General features: G+C 40.3%; 1 protein-coding gene across 3 annotated transcripts in view; it reads left to right on the top strand.

Annotated features, from left to right (window-relative positions):
- RSL24D1 (ribosomal L24 domain containing 1) overlaps positions 1-22074 on the top strand; it is a 90761-nt gene that overhangs the window by 18454 nt on the left and 50233 nt on the right. The gene's annotated exons all lie outside the window — the stretch shown is intronic.

The raw sequence follows: 22074 nt of genomic DNA, 5'->3' as shown, positions 1-22074 counted from the left end.
GCACAGAAGCACCCCTTGACCCCTGCATCTATATATGTGGGCCTAGAACACAGGGAGCAGGCAACAATTCTTATCTCCCAGTTTCTCCCTAGAAGGGGCTTCACTAAAAACTTTCCCAGCTGCCACCTAAGGGTCTGCCTTCTAATCAGTCTGTATCTAGGTTCTGGCTGAGATCCTCCACGTTAGGACATTGACAGATCTTGGTACACCCTCAAGTACTGGGAGCCATTCAGAACAAAGAAGGCAGCTTGGAAGATCACAGAGGTTTGAGAGAACCAGGAGCTGGGGTCAGACTGATAGATGAGGTTTATCTCCTACACAAGACCATTCTGTCAAGACTGGGAAATGTGGCTGTTTCATCAGAAATCAACAAAGTATCAAGGAAAATGAAGAAATAGTATGTTCTGAACAAAAGAAGATAATCTCTAGAAAAAGATCTTAATGAAATGGAGAAAAGTAAAGTACCTGATGGAATTCAAAAAAACAGTCATAGAGATGCTAACTGAGGTCAGACAGCAATGCACAACAAAACGATAATTTCAAAAATGGGAGAGAAAATGCAGAAAAGCACAAAACAAATAACAGAGCTGAAAAATATAAATTGAACTAAAAAATTCAATAGAGGGATCCAAGAGCAGATTAGAGCAAGTGGAAGAAAGGATCAGTGAACTTAAAGAGAGGGCAATGGAATTCATCCAGAGAAGAAAAACCCAAAAAGTATGAAGAAGGTGAAGATATCATAAGGGTCTTATGGGATACCATTATAGCACAATTATATGCATTAAAGTGGTCCTAGAAGGAGGAGAGAGAGAGAAAGCTTATTTTTAAAAATATTGGCTGATAACTTCCCTGATCTGGGGAAGGGAACAGACTTACAGATCTATGAATGCCAGAGTGTTCCAAATAAAGAGGATTTGAAAAGACCCATTTAAGGCACATTATAATTAAACTGCCAAAGGATAAAGAAAAGGAAAGAATCTTAAAAGCAGCAAGAGAAAAGCAATTGTTTCATGCAACAAGTTGTATATATACCCCCATGAGACCATCAATGGATTTTTTAGCAGGGACTTTGCAGGACAGAAGCGAGTGGAAGAATATTTTCAAAGTAGAAGAAAGAAAAAAAGAAAGGAAGAATGAAAAGGAAGGAAGGAAGGAAAGAAGGAACGAAAGAAGGAAAGGAAAGGAAGAAAATGTTGCCAATGGAGAATACTCTGGCAAAAATATCCTTCAGATTTGGAGAGAGTTTTCCAGACAAACAAAAGCTAAAGGAGTTTATCACCACTGGACTGGCCTTATAAGACATATTGAAGTGTTCTTCAAGCTGGAATTAAGTGATCCTAATTAGTAACAAGAAACATAAGAAGGCATAAAACTTACTGGTAAAAGTAATTATATAGTTCAACTCAGAATACTGTAAAATTATAACATTGATGAGTAAGTCACTTATAATTCTATAAGGATTAAAAGACCAAAGTATTAATAATAACCTCAATAATTTGTTAATGGTTACACAACATAAAAAGACAAATTGTGACAAAAATGTGGGTGGGGTAGTGTAAAAATATAGAGCTTCAAAGTTATGTTATCAGCTTAAAATAGACATATTTTATGTAAGCATCATGGTAACCACAAAGCAAAAACCTATAGTAGATGCACAGAAGATAAAGAGAAATGACTTTAAGAATACCACTATAGAAAATCATTATATCCAAAGGAAGAAATCAAGAGAGGATCAAAAGAACAAAGCAGTTACAAAACAACCAGAAAAACAACAAAATAGCAATATCAAGTCCACTTTTATCAATTATTACATGTAAATGGGCTATATTCTCATATCAAAAGACAAAGTAGCTGAATGGATAAAACAAACAAACAAAACCAAAAACAAAACAAAAGATGAAAAAAACCAAGACCCAACTATATGCTGCCTACAAGAAACTCACTTCAGGGAATTCCCTAGTGGTCCAGTGGTTAGGATTCCATGCTCTCACTGCTGAGGGCATGGATTCACTCCCTGGTCGGTGAACTAACATCCCACAAGCTGTGCGGCACAGCCAAGACAAACAAACAAAACAAAACACACACACACACACACACAACAAAAAACAAAGCCTCATGCACAACAAAACGATAATTTCAAAAATGGGAGAGAAAATGCAGAAAAGCACAAAACAAATAACAGAGCTGAAAAATATAAATTGAACTAAAAAATTCAATAGAGGGATCCAAGAGCAGATTAGAGCAAGTGGAAGAAAGGATCAGTGAACTTAAAGAGAGGGCAATGGAATTCATCCAGAGAAGAAAAACCCAAAAAGTATGAAGAAGGTGAAGATATCATAAGGGTCTTATGGGATACCATTATAGCACAATTATATGCATTAAAGTGGTCCTAGAAGGAGGAGAGAGAGAGAAAGCTTATTTTTAAAAATATTGGCTGATAACTTCCCTGATCTGGGGAAGGGAACAGACTTACAGATCTATGAATGCCAGAGTGTTCCAAATAAAGAGGATTTGAAAAGACCCATTTAAGGCACATTATAATTAAACTGCCAAAGGATAAAGAAAAGGAAAGAATCTTAAAAGCAGCAAGAGAAAAGCAATTGTTTCATGCAACAAGTTGTATATATACCCCCATGAGACCATCAATGGATTTTTTAGCAGGGACTTTGCAGGACAGAAGCGAGTGGAAGAATATTTTCAAAGTAGAAGAAAGAAAAAAAGAAAGGAAGAATGAAAAGGAAGGAAGGAAGGAAAGAAGGAACGAAAGAAGGAAAGGAAAGGAAGAAAATGTTGCCAATGGAGAATACTCTGGCAAAAATATCCTTCAGATTTGGAGAGAGTTTTCCAGACAAACAAAAGCTAAAGGAGTTTATCACCACTGGACTGGCCTTATAAGACATATTGAAGTGTTCTTCAAGCTGGAATTAAGTGATCCTAATTAGTAACAAGAAACATAAGAAGGCATAAAACTTACTGGTAAAAGTAATTATATAGTTCAACTCAGAATACTGTAAAATTATAACATTGATGAGTAAGTCACTTATAATTCTATAAGGATTAAAAGACCAAAGTATTAATAATAACCTCAATAATTTGTTAATGGTTACACAACATAAAAAGACAAATTGTGACAAAAATGTGGGTGGGGTAGTGTAAAAATATAGAGCTTCAAAGTTATGTTATCAGCTTAAAATAGACATATTTTATGTAAGCATCATGGTAACCACAAAGCAAAAACCTATAGTAGATGCACAGAAGATAAAGAGAAATGACTTTAAGAATACCACTATAGAAAATCATTATATCCAAAGGAAGAAATCAAGAGAGGATCAAAAGAACAAAGCAGTTACAAAACAACCAGAAAAACAACAAAATAGCAATATCAAGTCCACTTTTATCAATTATTACATGTAAATGGGCTATATTCTCATATCAAAAGACAAAGTAGCTGAATGGATAAAACAAACAAACAAAACCAAAAACAAAACAAAAGATGAAAAAAACCAAGACCCAACTATATGCTGCCTACAAGAAACTCACTTCAGGGAATTCCCTAGTGGTCCAGTGGTTAGGATTCCATGCTCTCACTGCTGAGGGCATGGATTCACTCCCTGGTCGGTGAACTAACATCCCACAAGCTGTGCGGCACAGCCAAGACAAACAAACAAAACAAAACACACACACACACACACAACAAAAAACAAAGCCTCACTTCAGCTTTGATACACATAGACTGAAAGTGAAAGGATTGGAAAAGATATTCCAAACAAATGGAAATCAAAAGAAGGCAAGGTAGCTAAATTTACACTAGACAAACAGACTTTAAGTCAAAGACTAACAGGAAACAAAGGAGGTCATCATATAATGATAGAGGGTTCAATTTATCAGTAGAACAAAACATCAGTAAATACTTATGCAGCTAACATAGGAGCACCTAAATATATAAATTCAGTGTTAACATACATGAAAGGAGTAATATATAAGCAGTACAATAATAGTAGGGGAGTTCAATATCCCACTTTCATTAAAGGATACATCATCCAGACAGAAAATCCATAAAGAAATACTGCACTTTAAACCACACATTAGTCAGATATATCTAATAGACATTTATAGAGCATTCCATCAAACAGCAGAATACACTTTCTTTTCAAGTGCACACGGAATATTCTCCAGGATAGATTATGTTAGGCCACAAAGCAAGCCTCAATAAATTTAAGATTGAAATTATATAAATATACACTGACAACGAAAGATCAGAAAGAGAAATTAAGGAAACAATCCCATTTCCCATTGCATCAAAAAGAATAAAATACCTAGGAATAAACCTAGCTAAGGAGGCAAAAGACCTGTAGGAGCGCACACGGGCAGCAGCAGGCACTAATTGCTGCCTCTGCTATTCCGGGAGTGCACGGCCTGTTGCCACCACTAAGAGACACAGGAGCAGGCGCCAAGCACTGCTCCTGCTGTCCTGGGAGTGCGTGGGCTGCTGCCATGGCTGGGAGACCTGTGAGTGGGGGCCAATCACTGCCCCTGCCGTACTGGGAGAGCACAGAGGCCACCGCACCTGCACACCACCTATCAAGGGGATAATGGCCAGCACACACTGAGGAAAGAGGCAGCAAGCATCCAAACTAAAAGCAGCCCCTTGATTCTGGACAAGATGGGAGAGTAGAAGGACGTACGCTCACCTCTTCTGATGAAGACACCAAAATCACAACTAGCTGCTGAACAACCATCAACAAAAAAGACTGGAACCTACCAAAAGAGATATTTTACATCCAAAGACAAAGAAGAAGTCACAACGAGACAGTAGGGGGTGCTTTTGCAATATAATCAAATCCTATACCTGCCGAGTGGGCAGCCCACAAACTGGAAAATAATTATATTGCAGATGTTCTCTCACAGGAGTGAGAGTTCTGAGCCCCATGTTAGGCTCCCCAGCCTGAGGATCTGGCATTGGGAGGAGGAACCCTGAGAGCATTTGACTCTGTAGTCCAGTGGGGCTTGGATGCAGGAGCTCCACAGGACTGGGGGAAACAGAGACTCCACCCTCAGAGGGCACACACAAGATTTCATGTGCACTGGGACACAGCACAAAGCAGTGACTCCATAGGAGCCTCTACCAGACATACCTGTGTGTCTTGGAGGGTCTCCTGGGGAGACAGGGGTTGGCTGTGGCTCACTGTGGGGGGAAGGACACTGGTGGCTTGGCCCCAAGGACTATCAATCATCATGAGCTCTCCTGGAGATCACCATTTTGGCACTGAGACCTGGCCCAAGTCAATAGTCTGCAGACTCCACTGCTGGGACGCCTGAGCCCAAACAGCAAGGAAGCGGGGGAACACAGCCCCACCCATCATCAGACAGGCTGCCTAAAGATGTACTTAGCTAACAGCCACCTCTAAACACATCACTTGACATAGCCCTGTCCATCAGAGGGACAAGACCCAGATCCACCCACCAGTGGGCAGGCACACAAGTCCCTCCCACCAGGAAGCTTACACGAGCCCCTGGACCAACCTCACCCACCAGGGGGCAGACAGCAGAAGCAAGAGGAACTATGATCATGCAGCCTGTGGAAAGATCACAAACACAGAAAGTTAGATAAAATGAGATGGCAGAGAAACATGTTCCAGATGAAGGAACAAGGTAAAAACCCAGAAGAACAACTAAGTAAAGTGGAGATAGACAATCTACCTGAAAAAGAATTCAGACTAATGATAGTAAAGATAACTAAGATCTCAGAAAAAGAATGGAGACACAGACTGAGAAGCTAAGAAATGTTTAACAAAGAGCTAGAAGAACAGAGAGGAACAATACAATAACTGAAATAAAAAATACACTAGAAGGAATCAATAACAGAATAAATAAAAGAATTCAGACTAATGATAGTAAAGATAACTAAGATCTCAGAAAAAGAATGGAGACACAGACTGAGAAGCTAAGAAATGTTTAACAAAGAGCTAGAAGAACAGAGAGGAACAATACAATAACTGAAATAAAAAATACACTAGAAGGAATCAATAGCAGAATAAATAAGGCAGAAGAACAAATAAGTGAGCTGGAAGACAGAGTGGTGGAAATCACTGCTGCGGCACAGAATAAAGAAAAAAGAATGGAAAGAAATGAGGGCAGTCTCAGAGACCTCTGGTACAACACTGAATGCAGCAATACATTCTAGGAGTCCCAGAAGGAGAAGAGAGGGAGAAAGGGCCTGAGAAAATATTTGAAAAGATTATAGCCAAAAATGTCCCTAACATGGGAAAGGAAACACTCGCTCGAGTCCAGGAAGTGCAGAGAGTCCCATACAGCATAAACCCAAGGAGGAACATGCCGAGACACATATTAATCAAACTCACAAAAAATTAAGACAAAGAGAAAATATTAAAAGCAACAAGGGAAAAGCAACAAGTAACATACAAGGGACTCCCCATAAGGTTATCAGCTGATTTTTCAGCAGAGACTCTGCAGGCCAGAGGGGAGTGGCATGATATAGATAGATAGATAGACATAGATATATAGATATTGATATTTATTTATTTTTGGCACATAACCGAGATTTTATTGAGTCAGTTTGTTATTTACATACTCATAAGGGATTTTTAAAAGAAGTTAAATGGAAGATGTTCTCAGCAGACAGAAATAAGGTATTACAATCTATTGTTCCAGTTTATAGCTCACATATAAATATTGGAACAAACATGATCGGAAAATAGTTGCACAGTGCATGCTTCAAAGCCAGCCAATGAAAAGCAACATCTCCCTTTTTCTATGGCTAATGGCACTCCAAAGACACTACCTTTTCTTTTTTTCTTTTTTAAGGAGACTGACCTCTAAGTTACACTGGTGTTTAGCACCACTGTTGGGTCTCCCAGGTCCACAGTTTAACTTTTATTTGCAGAATGCCATTGTGGTTCAAGGCATGGCATTCCAGTGGGCTTACTCCTCCCAGCAGCACAGGGCTGCAGAAAGTGCCTTCATTCTCAGAGTGAAATTACAGCTTCCACGCTTGAGCTCTAAGCACAGCCTCATAAAATTGATCCCTATCACACTGAAAGCATGGGCATGAGAAATCCCACTTTTCAAGGGCTTAGAGGGCAGGAAGGATTTGGGACTCCATGCATGCCTCTCTGTGCTTTTTAGAGGTTCACACACCACATGCACCTGGCCTGTGTCTGGAGAGGGTTGTGGCAGAGCCCAAGCCCAGCCCTGAGCCCAGAAGAAGGACAAAGGGGACTTGCCCACCTTTGCTCCTGGGGGCAGCACGTGCCCACTTGCCAGCCCCATCCCTCTTTGGCAGCGCACCCTTCCCCCACCACACGGCCCCCATGGCTGGGCGAAATGGCAGCCACACCAAAAAATGGCAGCTGCGTCACAAGATGACAGCTTGGGCCAGGCCCCAAGTGGGCACTGGCAGGGAAATTAAAGGTGCCGCAGAGAAATTAAATGTGCCATGGATCCCATCCCTAGTGCAGCAGTGCAAGCCTGAGCTTCCTCTCGATGGCGGTCAGGGGCCCCAGCCCTCTTTGGGCACAGGCATGCCTCCGTGGCCACGTGGAGACACCCCGGCCTTCCCATACCACCTCACCCAGCAGCACCATCCTCTGCCCTCTCAAGTCCAAAAGACTTGGCAACTTTGTGCCTGGGCTGCCTTTTCCCTTCCAAACAGCCCCCTCTTCAGGAGGCTCTTACTTAAGGGCGTACAAACTGGAAAGAACTGAGCATGGCACACCTGCTGGGTGACACTTGTCTGCCGAGGACACCCTTTTGGTTGGACCTGGGGAGGGAGCACCCCTTTCCTAGGGTCTCCACATTCACAGCTTAACTGCAGGTCACCAAAGTAAAGATAGGAAAGGGGAATCAAAGAGTCCCCTGATGAGGAGAAATTAAGGAAAGGGGGCCAAAGTCCCATACCAGGCCTTCGGCAGCCATGTTGGATTCCAACGCACTGAGTCCACACCCAAGAGAGCAGTGAAGAGCCACCAGTGGCCCACTGCATACAGGCACTTTAGAGTGTGGATGTCATCTTTTGCTCCACCACGCAAACATCCAGTGAATGTCTTAGGATTTTCATCATTCCCTCCTCCTCTCTCCCTTCTCCCTGTGGTGAGGGGCATCGGGGGCTGGGCACAGGCAGATGAAGGAGCGGCTGCTGTCATCCCCATGCTTTTTCCCCAGGCGTGAGGGTCTTGGTAGGCTTGGCCTTTGCTTTGGTCATGGCTTGATGTATGGAGGCAGGGCAGTGGCAGTGTGCTTTGGATTTTTTGCTTTTCCTTCTCTCAAATGCTTGCTTCCCTGCACTCTCCATCCCTCAGCTTCCCTTGAGCTCTGACTTTCCAGAAACTTCTCAGGGAAACTCAGCAAAAATATGCAGGCTCTGACACCACCTCTCTCCTGGAGCATGCACGATGCACTTACATGATATATTTAAAGTGATGAAAGGGAAGAACCTACAACCAAGAATACTCTACCCAGCAAGGCTCTCGGTCAGATTTGACCAAGGAATCAAAAGCTTTACAGACAAGCAAAAACTAATAGAATTCAGCACCACAAAACCAGCTTTACAACAAATGCTAAAGAAACTTCTCTAGGCAGAACAGAAAAAGCCACAATCAGAAAAAAGAAAATTACAAATGGGAAAGGTCACTGGTAAAGGCAAACATACAGTAAAGTTAGGAAATCATCCACACACAAATATGATATCAAAACCAGGAATCATGAGAAGAAGAGAGTACAAATGCAGGATATTGGAAATGCATTTGAAATTAAGAGACCAGCAATTTAAAACAATCTTGTTTTTATATAGACTGCTATATCAAAACCTCATGGGAATTGCAAACCAAAAATATGTAATAGATACACACACACAAGAAAAAGCAATCCAAACACAACACCAAAGATGGTCATCAAATCACAAGAGAAGCTGAAAGGAAGAAAAAATACCCACAAAACCAAAACCCAAACAATTAACAAAACGGAAATAGAACTTACATGTTGATAATTACCTTAAATGTAAACGGATTAACTGCTCCAACCAAAAGACATAAACTGGCTGAATGAATACAAAAATAAGACCCATATATATGCTGTCCACAAAAGACCCACTTCAGATCTAGGGACACATACAGACTGAAAGTGAGGGGATGGAAAAAGGCATTCCATGCAAATGGATATCCAAAGAAAACTGGAGTAGCAATACTCAGACAAAATAGACTTAGAAATAAAGACTGTTACAAGAGACAAGGAAGGAGACTGCATAATGATCAAAGGGTAAATCCAAGAAGAAGACATAATAATTATAAACATATATACACCCAACATAGGAGCACCTCAATATATAAGGCAAATGCTAACAGCCATAAACGGGGATATCGACAGTAACACAATAATAGTGGGGGAATTTAACACCCCATTTACATCAATGGACAGATCATCTAGGAAGAAAATCAATAAGGAAACACAGTCCTTAAATGACACATTAGATCAGATGAACTTAATTGATATTTACAGAACATTCCATCCAAAAGCAGTAGAATACACATTCTTCTCAAGTGCACATGGAACATTCTCCAGGATTGATCATATGGTGGGCCACAATGCAAACCTCAGTAAATTTAAGAAAACTGAAATCATATCAAGGGTCTTTTCCAACCACAATGCTATGAGATTAGAAATCAACTACAAGAAAAAAAAACCTAAAAAACACAAACATGTGAATACTAAAAAATATGCTACTAAACAACCAATGGATCACCAAGGAAATCAAAGAGGAAATTTAAAAATACCTGGAGACAAATAACAATGAAAACATGACAATCCAAAACCTATGGGATGCAACAAAAGCAGTTCTAAGAGGGAAGTTTATATCAATACAATCTTACATCAGGAAACTAGAAAAATCTCAAATAAACAACATAACCTTACACCTAAAGCAATCAGAGAAAGAAGAAAGTTAGTAGAAAGAAAGAAATCATAAAGATCAGAGCAGAAATACATGAAATAGAGATGAAGAAAATAGAAAAGATAAATGAAACTAAAAGCTGGTTCTTGGAGAAGATAAACAAAATTGATAAACCTTTAGCCAGACCCATCAAGAAAAAAAGGGAGAGGGCCCAAATCAATAAAATTAGGAACAAAAAAGGAGAAGTTACAACACAACAGCAATACACAGGATCATGCGAGACTACTACAAGCAACTATATGCCAACAAAATGGAATACCTAGAAGAAATGGACAAATTTTTAGAAAGGTACAACCTTCCAAGACTGAACCAGGAAGAAATAGAAAATATGAACAGACCAATCACAAGTACTGAAATTGAAACTGTGATTTTAAAACTCCCAACAAACAAAAGTCCAGGGCCAGATGGCTTCACAGGTGAATTCTATCAAGCATTTAGAGAAGAGTTAACACCTATCCTTCTCAAACTGTTCCAAAAAATTGCAGAGGGAGGAACACTCCCAAGCTCATTCTGTTGAGGCCACCATCACCCTGATACCAAAACCAGACAAAGATACCACAGAAAAAGAAAATTACAGGCTAGGACTTCCCTGGTGGTGCAGTGGTTAAGAATCTGCCTGCCAATGCAGGGGACATGGTTTCAAGCCCTGGTCCAGGAAGATCCCACTTGCCGCAGAGCAACTAAGCCCATTCACCACAACTACTGAAGCCCACGCACCTAGAGCCTGTGCTCTGCAACAAGAGAAGCCACTGCAATGAGAAGCCCACTCACTGTGATGAAGAGTAGCCACTGCTTGCTGCAACTAGAGAAAGCACGCGTGCAACAAAGAAGAACCACCACAGCCAAAAATAAATAAACAAATAAATTAAAAAATAAGAAAATTACAGGCTAATATCAGTGATGAACATAGATGCAAAAATCCTCAACAAAATACTAGCAAACCAAAGCCAACAGCACATTAAAAGGATCAAACACCAAGATCAAGTGGGATTTATCCCAGGGATGCAAGGATTCCTCAATATCTGCAAATCAATCAGTGTTGTACACAACAAATTGAAGAATAAAAGCCATATGATTATCTCAATAGATGCAGAAAAAGCTTTTGACAAAATTCAACACACATTTATGATAAAAGCTCTCCAGAAAGTGGGCATAGACAGAACCTACCTCAAGATAATAAAGGCCATATATGACAAACCCACAGCAAACATCATTCTTAATAGTGAAAAGCTGAAAGCATTTCCTCTAAGATCAGGAACTAGACAAGGATGTCCATTCTCGCCACTTTTATTCAACATAGTTTTGGAAGTCTTAGCCTTGGCAATCAAAGAAGAAAAAGAAATAAAAAGAATCCAAATTGGAAAAGAAGTAAAATTGTCACTGTTTGCAGATGACATGATACTATCCATAGAAAATCCTAAACATGCTATTAGAAAACTACTAGAGCTCATCAATGAATTCAGTAAGGTTGCAGGATACAAAATTAATACACAGAAATCTCTTTCATTCCTATACAATCACAGTGGAAGTTCAGAAAGAGAAATTAAGGAAACAATCCCATTCACCATTGCATCAAAAAGAATAAAATACCTAGGAGGTATCTTACCTAACCTACCTAACAAGGCAAAAGAAAACTATAAGACATTGATGAAAGAAATCAAAGACAACACAAACAAATGGAAAGATATACCATGTTATCAGATTGGAAGAATGAATACTGTCAAAACGACTGTACTACCCAAGGCAATCTACAGATTCAATGCAATCCCTATCAAATTACCAATGGCAGACTGAGCTGGAGGAATCAAACATCCTGATTTCAGTCTATACTACAAAGCTACAGTAACCAAAACAGTATAGTACTGGCACAAAACAGAAATATAGATCAATGGAACAGTATAGAAAGCCCAGAGATGAACCCACACACCTTCGGTCAATTAATCTATGACAAAGGAGGCAAGAATATACAATGGAGAAAAGACAGTTTTTTTAATAAGTGGTGCTGTGAAAACTGTATAGCTACATGTAAAAGAATGAAATTAGAACATTCCCTAACACCATATACGAAAAAACTCAAAATGTATTAAAGACCTAAATGTAAGACAGGATGCTATAAAACTCTTAGAGGAAAACATAGGCAGAACACTCTTTGACATAAATCGAAGCAAGATCTTCTTTGATCCACCATCTAGTGTAATGAAAATCAAAACAAAAATAAACAAATGGGAACTAATTAAACTTAAGCTTTTGTGCAGCAAAGGAAACCATAAACAAAGTGAAAAGACAATCCACAGAATGGGAGAAAATATTTGCAAACTAAGCGGCCAACAATGGATTAATCTCCAAAATATACAAACAGCTCATGCAGCCCTATATATAAAAAAAAATAAAAAATAAATAAATGGGCAGAAGATCTAAAGAGACATTCCTCCAAATAAGACATACAGATGGCCAAAAAGCACATGAAAAGCTGCTCAGCATTGCTAATTATTAAAGAAATGCAAAAACTACAATGAGGTATCACCTCACACTGGTCAGAATGGATATCATCATAAAGTTCACAAACAATAAATGCTGGAAACATAGATGGTCCTAGAGATTGTCATACTGAGTGAAGTAAGTCAGACAGAAAGTGAAATATGATATCACTTATATGTGGAATCTAAAAAAAAAAATGATACAAACGAACTTACTTACAAAACAGAAACAGTTACTGGGGGGAAGGGTGGGTGGAAGCAATTGTTAGGGAGTTTGGGATTGACATATATACACTGTTATATTTAAAATGGATAACCAACAAGGACCTACTATATAGCACAGGGAACTCTGCTCGATATTATGTAACAACCCAAATGGGAAAAGAATTTGAAAAAGAATAGATACATGTATATATATAACTGAATCACTTTGCTATACACCTGAAACTAACACAACGTTGTTAATCAACTATATTCCAATATATAAGAAAAAAAAAACAATAAATGCTGGAGAGGGTGTGGAGAAAAGGGAAACCTCCTACACTGTTGGTGGGAATGTAAATTGGCACAATCACTATGGAGAGCAGTATGGAGGTTCCTTAAAAAACTAAAGCAATCCTGGGCATATATCTGGAGAAAACCATAATTTGAAAGGATACATGCACCCTAATGTTCATTGCAGCACTATTTACAATAGCCAAGACATGAAAGCAACCTAAATGTCCATCGACAGAGGAATGGATAAAGAAGATGAGGTACATATATACAATGGAATATTACTCAGCCATAAAATAGAATGAAATAATGCCATTTGCAACAAACATGGTTGGACTTAGAGATTATCATACTAAGGGAAGTAAGTCAGACAGAAAGACAAATATCATATGATATCACTTATATATGGAATCTAAACAAAGATGATACAAATGAACTTATTTACAAAACAGAAACAGACTCACAGACATGGAAAACAAACTTATGGTTACCAAAGGGGAAACATGGGGTGGGGGGACAGATAAATTAGGAGATTGGGATTAACATATACACACTACTATAGATAAAATAGGTAATCAATAAGGACCTACTTTATAGCACAGGGAACTCTACTCAATATTCTGGAATAACCTATATGGGAAAGAATCTGAAAAAGAAAGGATATATGTATATGTATAACTGAATCACTTAGCTGTACACCCGAAAGTAACACAACAATGTAAACCAACTACAGTCCAATATAAAATAAAAATTAAATTAAAAAAAGAAATCATATCAAGCTTCCTTTCCATCCACAATGGTATGAAATTAGGAATCAATTACAAGAACTGGGAACCCCCCCCCACAAATATAAAGATTAAAAAACATGCTCCAGAACAACAAATGGGTCAAAGAAGAAATCAAAGGGAAATACGAAAAATATTTTGAGACAAATGAAAATGGAAAGACAACATACCAAAACTTATGAGATGCAGCAAAAGCAGTTCAAAGAGGAAAGTTTATACAGTTTACCCTTGAACAACACACGTTTGAATGGCATGGGTCCACTTAATACCTACAATTTTTTTCCAAAATTGTTGGCTCTCTGTATCCATGGGGTCCACATTTGTGGACTCAACTAACTGTGGATTGAGTACTATGTTTACAACCCGTGGTTGGTTGAATCCTTGGATGCAGAATATGGAGGTACAGAGGGCTGACCATGGGACCTGGGCATCTGCTCATTTTGTTATCCTCAGTCTTGGAGCCAATATCCCATTGATACTGAGGGATGACTATAGTATTAAATGTCTGCATTAAGAGAAAGCAAGATCTCAAACAACCCAATCTTACACGTAAAGGAATTAGAAAAAGGATAAACTAAGCCAGAAGTTAGAAGGAAGAAATAACAAAGCTCAGAGTGGAAATAAATAAATTAGAGATTAAAAAGACAATAGAAAAGATCAATGAAACTAAGACCTGGTTTTTAAAAGATAAACAAAATAGACAAACCTTTAACTAGACTGACTAAGAAAAGATGGGATTTAAAATTATAATTGCAAGAGGAGACATGACAACTGATAAAACAAACACAAAGAATTATAAGGCAGCAGAAGCAAAAATCAAGTAGGTCTACATCAAACTAAAAAGCTTCTGCACAGCAAAGAAAACCATCAATAAAATGAAAAGGCAACCTACCAAATGGCAGAAAATATTTTCACATCATATGTGCAATAAGGGGTTAACATCCAAAGTATATAAAGAACTCATACAACTCAGTAGAAAAAACCTAAATAATCAGATTAAAAAATGTGCAGAGGATCTGACTAGACATTTCTTTAAAGATAACATACAAATGCACAATGGGTACATGAAAAGGTGCTCAACATTACTACTCATCCTGGAAATGCAAATCAAAATCACAATGAGATATCACTTCACACCTGTTAAAATGGCTACTATCAAAAAGACAGGAGATGCAGACAAAAATGGCAGAGTAGGAGAATGCTGGGCTCACCTCCTCTCAGGAGCACATCAGAACTACAACTGCATATAGAGCAACTCTCACTGAAATTGACCCAGGAGCTAGCAGAACAGTTCTACAAGCAAGGCTGTAAAGAAAGATCCACATGTACTCGGGTAGGAAGGGAGGAAATGCAAAATAGGTGGGACTGGTACCCCTAGTGGGGGACAAAGAAGAAGAGAGGGTTATCACAGGCTCAGGGATCCTCCCTGGGGAGTGAGGGGTTTGAGCCACGTATTAGGCACCCCAGCCCTGGGATATGACACTGGGAAGATGAGCCCCTTTGCTGGTTTGAAAATCAGTGTGGCTTACTGGAGGGGGTGTATGAAACTGAGACTCTGATCTTGAAAAGCACATGCATTAATTTGCTTACTCCTAGTCATAGCCTGAAGGGATCAGATTGAAAACTGCCTGGGGCTCTGGTAGGCTTGCCAAGACTGCCCCAGCATACCCCCACCCAACCCATACCAGGGGCTTGCTCCAGCCCTTCTTGCAATGGTGCTGCTCTCCACTAGGGTGGAGGCTGCTGTTTCCAAAAGAGTGAGCACACCTAGAGGGAATGGAGCCAGCTTGGACACAGCTCTCTCTCTGGCGGGAGTGGAGACAGCCATTTCCAGCTTGTACATTCTGCCCATGTTGAGGAGTGAAACTAGCTCCAGGGTGGAGACCAACGTTGCCAACAGGAGTGAAACAAGCTCAGTAGTGTGGCACCAACCCCTCCACCCCTGACCCACCCTCTAACAAAGGTGTGAACATGGGGAAAAAGTGAAACCCCATGCCCTCAGGCCCCAGTCACATCCCAAATCAAGGCAGAGATTGTCATCGTTCCTGAAAGAAACCCAACTTCCTCAGGGGTCCTGCCCCAGCCCCTTGGCCCCCGACCCTGCCCCTGATAGGGTGGTGATGGCCATCGAGCATAGGAGAAACCTCAGCTTGCACCTGGCTCTGGTGTTAGCCACTCCAACTCCAGCCCCCACCTCCCACCTAAGTAGTGGCTGCCAGCACATCCTGGGGTGAAAGATGCAGCTCATGCTCATTTCAGATCTAGCTCTCTCACCAAGCCACTGGGCATAGGCAGATGGCATACACATGCTCTCACAGAAGGACATGCCTTCAAGACCAGGAGAAGTAACCCTTTCACATAATTTCATAGAGATAAAGCTAAACAAAATGAAAAGACAGAGGAGTATATTTCAAATGAAAGAACAAGGAAATAACCTCTAAAAAAACCCCTAAGAAAACAGATAAATAATTTACCTGATAGAGTTCAAAGCAATAGCAATGAGAATGCTAACTGACCTGGGGAAAGAACAGATGAACACATGATAATTTTAACAAAGAACTAGAAAATGTAAAAAAGAACCACTCAGAGCTGAAGAATACAATAACTGAAATGAAAAATACACTAGAGGGAATTAACAGAAGATTAGGTGATACAGAAGAGCACATAAGCAATCTGGAAGATTAAATAATGGAAATCACCCAATCAGCACAGTAAAAAGAAACAAATTTTAAAAAATGAGAACAGTTTAAGGGACCTCTGGGACAACATAAAACATACTAACCTTCATGTTATAGGGGTCCCAGAAGGAGGAGAGGAAAAGGTGTAGAATATTATTTGATGAAATTATGGCTGAAAGCTTCCCAAACATGGAGAAGGAAACAATCCAAGTACAGGAAGCACAGAGTTCCAAACAAGATGAATCCAAAGAGATTCACATCAAGATATAATTAAATGTCAAAAGTTAAAGAGAGAATTCTAAATCCAGTAAGAGAAAAACAGAGTAACATTCAAGGGAACCCCCATGAGGCTATCAGCTGATTTTTAAAGAGAACTTTGCAAGCCAGAAGGGACAGGCATGGTATATTTAAAGTGCTGAAAGGAAAAAAACCTATAACCTTGGATACTGTAGCCAGCAAGCCTATCATTCAGAATTGAAGGAGAAGCAAAGAGCTTATAAGAAAAACAAAAACTAAAAGAATTCATCACCACTAAACAGACCTTACAAGAAGTGTTAAAGGGTCTTCTTTAAGTGAAAAAGAAAAGGCTACAATAAGAAATAAGAAATTATAGGAAGGGAAAAATCAGACTCTTTAAGTCAAATATATACTAGTGGCAGTGGATCAACCATTTAAATAAGATAGTATGAAGGTTAAAAGACAAAAATTGTAAAATCAACTATAGCTAAAAAAAAGTTAACAGATATACATGAAGATGTAAAATATGATATCAAAAATATAAAACTTGGGGTAGGGAGCAAAAAATGTAGAGCTTTTAGAATGTGTTTAAGCTTAAATGGCTATTAGTTTAAAGCCAGTTGATATAGTACTGGTCAACGTATATGAACTCCATGGTAACCACAAATCAAAAATCTACAATGGCTATACAAAAACTATAAAGAAAGGAAACAAACATAGCACTAAAGAAAATCATCAAGCCACAAGGGAAGAGACTAAAAGAAGAACAACAGAGAAGAACTAGAAAAACAACCAAAAAACAAATAACAAAATGGCAATAAGTACCTACCTATCAACAGTCTCTTAAATGTCAGTGGATTGAATGCTCCGTTCAAAAGACATAGGGTGGGGCTTCCCTGGTGGCACAGTGGTTGAGAGTCCGCCTGCCGACGTAGGGGACGCGGGTTCATGCCCTGGTCTTGGCACAGTGGTTGAGAGTCCGCCTGCCGACGTAGGGGACGTGGGTTCATGCCCTGGTCTGGGAAGATCCCACATGCCGTGGAGCGGCTAGGCCCGTGAGCCATGGTCGCTGAGCCTGTGTGTCCGGAGCCCGTGCTCTGCAACGGGAGAGGCCACAACAGTGAGAGGCCCATGTACCGCCAAAAAAAAAAAAAAGACATAGGGTGGACCCATCAGATCAAGACGGCAGAGTAGAAGGACCCAGAGCTCACCTTTCCCACAAATACATCAAAAATAAATCTACATGTGGAACAATTCTCACAGAATACCTACTGAAAGCTGGCAGAAGATCTCATACAACCAAAGCTTCAATAAAGATCCCCATGTAACTGGGCAGGACAAAATGAAAGAGGAAAGGTTCTCTCACCATGGGGACTTCCTTCACCAGCTGGGAGGTATGCCAGGATAGATAGGGAGTTTCAGAGGCTCTAGAAGAGTGCAGGAGCTGGCGTGTGGGGAAGAAAAGGTAGAGAAACCAACGTAGACTGTCCTGGCCACCTCACTGCACTTCCCAGCCCAAGATGTGTGCCTGCTTGTGTACTCAGTGGCTGGGTGCTAAAACTTGGGCTACAGTGGACAGCCCTGGGGAGACGACTAGGTTTGAATGCACAGAGACAGGCCAAAGAGCCTGAAGTGTGGTCTGGTCCACAGCTGGTGGGATGGAGTGTAGGTACACCATAGGAGCCTCATTGTCAACGTGTGAAGAGTGGGGTGTGGGGCTGCCCCAGCAGTCTCATTGTCAGTGCACTCACAGCAGGGCATGGCTCTAGCCACTGCAGACATTGGGAGTATGCAATCACCAGCAGGGTTTGGGAGCATGCATGCACCACTGGAGAGTCATCCAAGCCGATCACTGGTGCTTCTGCAGTGGAGACAGGTCCACTGCCAGCAACAGTGGGCTTTGTGGGTGCACACAAACAAGTGGAGGTGGGGCTGAAATCTAATCCAATTACTGGGGCTCCCACAGCAGGTGTGGGGGCATAGCTTTGGCAGATATTTTGCCAGTGGCTTTGTGAGTGCAGTGCCTGAGGGATGTCCAAGCTGATTACCAGTGCTCTCACAGTGGAGGTGGGTCCCAGGGCAGCACCAGCAACAGTGTACTTTGTTGGCATGCATGCAAACTTGCGTTACAGTGTAGCCCCCGGGAGAAACGACTAGGTTTGAATGCACAGAGACAGGCCAAAGAGCCTGAAGTGTGGTCTGGTCCACAGCTGGTGGGATGGAGTGTAGGTACACCATAGGAGCCTCATTGTCAACGTGTGAAGAGTGGGGTGTGGGGCTGCCCCAGCAGTCTCATTGTCAGTGCACTCACAGCAGGGCATGGCTCTAGCCACTGCAGACATTGGGAGTATGCAATCACCAGCAGGGTTTGGGAGCATGCATGCACCACTGGAGAGTCATCCAAGCCGATCACTGGTGCTTCTGCAGTGGAGACAGGTCCACTGCCAGCAACAGTGGGCTTTGTGGGTGCACACAAACAAGTGGAGGTGGGGCTGAAATCTAATCCAATTACTGGGGCTCCCACAGCAGGTGTGGGGGCATAGCTTTGGCAGATATTTTGCCAGTGGCTTTGTGAGTGCAGTGCCTGAGGGATGTCCAAGCTGATTACCAGTGCTCTCACAGTGGAGGTGGGTCCCAGGGCAGCACCAGCAACAGTGTACTTTGTTGGCATGCATGCCAGGTGTCAGGTGGCATCAGAGCTGCATGTCCTGGTGGATAGATCCTGGAGAGGAATACACAGTGACTCCTTTCCCAGTGGGAGCACTCCAGTCCTGCCTAGCTCACATTATAGCTTGGAATTGGATCTGGGGGCTTCTACTCCAACAACTGGGGAGCAGACCCCATGAAACACACCCCATATTAAGGGAACAATGACCTACACACCCTGAGGAAATATGTGGCGGGCATCTATAACAAAAACATCCCTTACACCAAAAATATTGTTTCATGCAGCCTACACAGGGAGGCTCCCACATAAAACCAGATCTTCAAGACCACAGTAGATAACTGTTTCTCCTTACTTCATAGAGTCAGAGAAATAAGTAAAACGAAAAAGCAGAGGTGCTACTCCCAACTAACAAGAGAAACTCCTTGAATGAACAATGAAACAGACCTCTCCAGTCTACCAGACCCCAAGTCCAAAAATGAGGTAATAAAAATACTAAAGAAATTAAGAAAGATTATTGATAGAAATGCAGATGACTGTAACAAGGAACTAGAAACAGTAAAGAGGAGCCAATCAAAATTACACAACTCAATTGCTGAGATAAAAACCAAGCTAAAGGCAATGAGTAGCAGACTAAATAAGGCAGAAGAATGAACAAGTGATCTGTAAGTCATCCAATCAGAACATCAGAGAGAAAGACAATCAGAAAAAAAAAATGAACACAACATATGCAATGTATAGGATAATATAAAGCATGCTAATCCCCATGTAATAGGGATCCCAGAAGGAGAAGAAATAGAAAAGGGGATCAAAAATGTATTTGAAGAAATTATGGCTGAAAACTCCCCAAACCTAAACAAGGAAACATACCCAGGGACAGGAAGCACAGAGGGTCCCAAACAAGATGAACCCAAAAAGACCTACACAAAGACATATCAATAAAAATGGCAAAAGTTAAAGATAAAGAGAAGATTCTAGTGAGCCATGGCCGCTGAGCCTGCGCGTCCGGAGCCTGCGCTCCGCAACGGGAGAGGCCACAGCAGTGAGAGGCCCGTGTATGGCAAAAAAAATAAAAATAAAAATAAATAAATAAATAAATAAAGGCAGCAAGAGAAGAAGAAACAGTCAGTTACAAGGGAACCCCTGTAAGCTGATTTCTCTACCGAAACTTTGCAGGCCAGAAGGGAGTGGCAAAACATATTCAAAGTCCTAAAAGACCACCTAAAAAGAAAATTACAGGGCAATATCTTTGATGAATACAGATGCAAAAATTCTTAATATTAGCAAACCAAATCCAACAACACATAAAAAAGGTCATACACCATGACCGAGTGGCATTCATTCCAAGTTCACAAGGATGGTTCAACATACACAAATCAATAAATGTGATACACCACATCAACAAAAAAAGACAAAAACCACATGATCATCTCAATAGCTGCAGAAAAAGCATTTGACAAAATTTAACACCCATTCATGATAAAAACCTTCACCAAAGTGGGTATAGAGGGAACATATCTTAACATAATAAGAGCTATTATGACAAACCCACAGCCAATATAACAATGGTGAAAAGCTGAAAGCCTTCCTGCTAAATTCTGGTACAAGACAAGGATGCCCACCTCTCACCACTTCTAGTCAACATAGTAATGGAAGTCCTAGGCACAGCAGTCAGACAAGAAAAAGAAATAAAATGTATCCAAACTGGAAGGGAAGAGGTAAAATTGTCATTATATGACGATAATAGGATACTATATAGAGAAAACTCCAAAGAATCCACAAAGAAAACTACTAGAACTGATAAATGAACTCAGCAAGGTAGCAGGATACAAGATTAACATATAGAAATCAGTTGCATTTCTTTACACTAACAATGAAATATTAGAAAGAGAAAGTAAAAAAAAAAATTTAAATTGCACCAAAAAAAACCCCAAAATCCCAAAACAAAACTTAGGAATAAACCTGACCAAGAGGTGAAAGACTTATATGCTGGGACGTATAAAACATTAAAAAGGAAATTAAAGATGATTCAAAGAAATGGAAAGATATCCCATGCTCTTGGACTGGAAGAATTAATATTGCTATCAGTATGCTATTTAACCTTACTACCCAAAGCAATACACAAATTTAATGTGATCCCTATCAAATTACCCATGACATTTTTCACAGAAGTAGGACAAATAATTCTAAAATTTATATGGACCCATAAAAGACCCAGAATTGCCAAAGCAGTCCTGAGGACAAAGAACAAAGCAGAAGGCATAACTCTCCCAGACTTCAGACAATGCTACAAAGCTATAGTAATCAAAACAGCATGGTATTGGCACAAAAACAGACATACGGATCAATGGAACAGAATAGAGAGCCCAAAACTAAACCCACACATCTATTGTCTATTAATCTTCAACAAAGGAGGCAAGAATATAAAATGCGGAAAAGTCTTTTCAGCAAGTGGTGCTAGAAAGTTAGACAGCTGCATGTAAGTCAATGAATTTAGAACACACCCTCACACCACGCACAAAAATAAACTCAAAATGGCTTAAAGTCTTAAATATAAGACATGACACCATAAAACTCCTAGAAGAGAACATAGGCAAAACATTCTCTGACATAAATCATACCAATGTTTTCTTAGGTCAGCCTCCCAAGGCAATAGAAATAAAAGCAAAAATAAACAGATGGGACATAATCAAACTTAAAAAGCTTTTGCACAGCAAATGAACCATAAACAAAATGAAAAGACAACCTATGGAATGGGAGAAAATATTTACAA

Source organism: Physeter macrocephalus, chromosome 11 (assembly GCF_002837175.3).
Source record: "Physeter macrocephalus isolate SW-GA chromosome 11, ASM283717v5, whole genome shotgun sequence".
Classification (NCBI taxonomy): domain Eukaryota; kingdom Metazoa; phylum Chordata; class Mammalia; order Artiodactyla; family Physeteridae; genus Physeter; species Physeter macrocephalus.
Note: the sequence above shows the minus strand (reverse complement) of the source record. Positions and strands in the feature narration are given on the sequence as shown.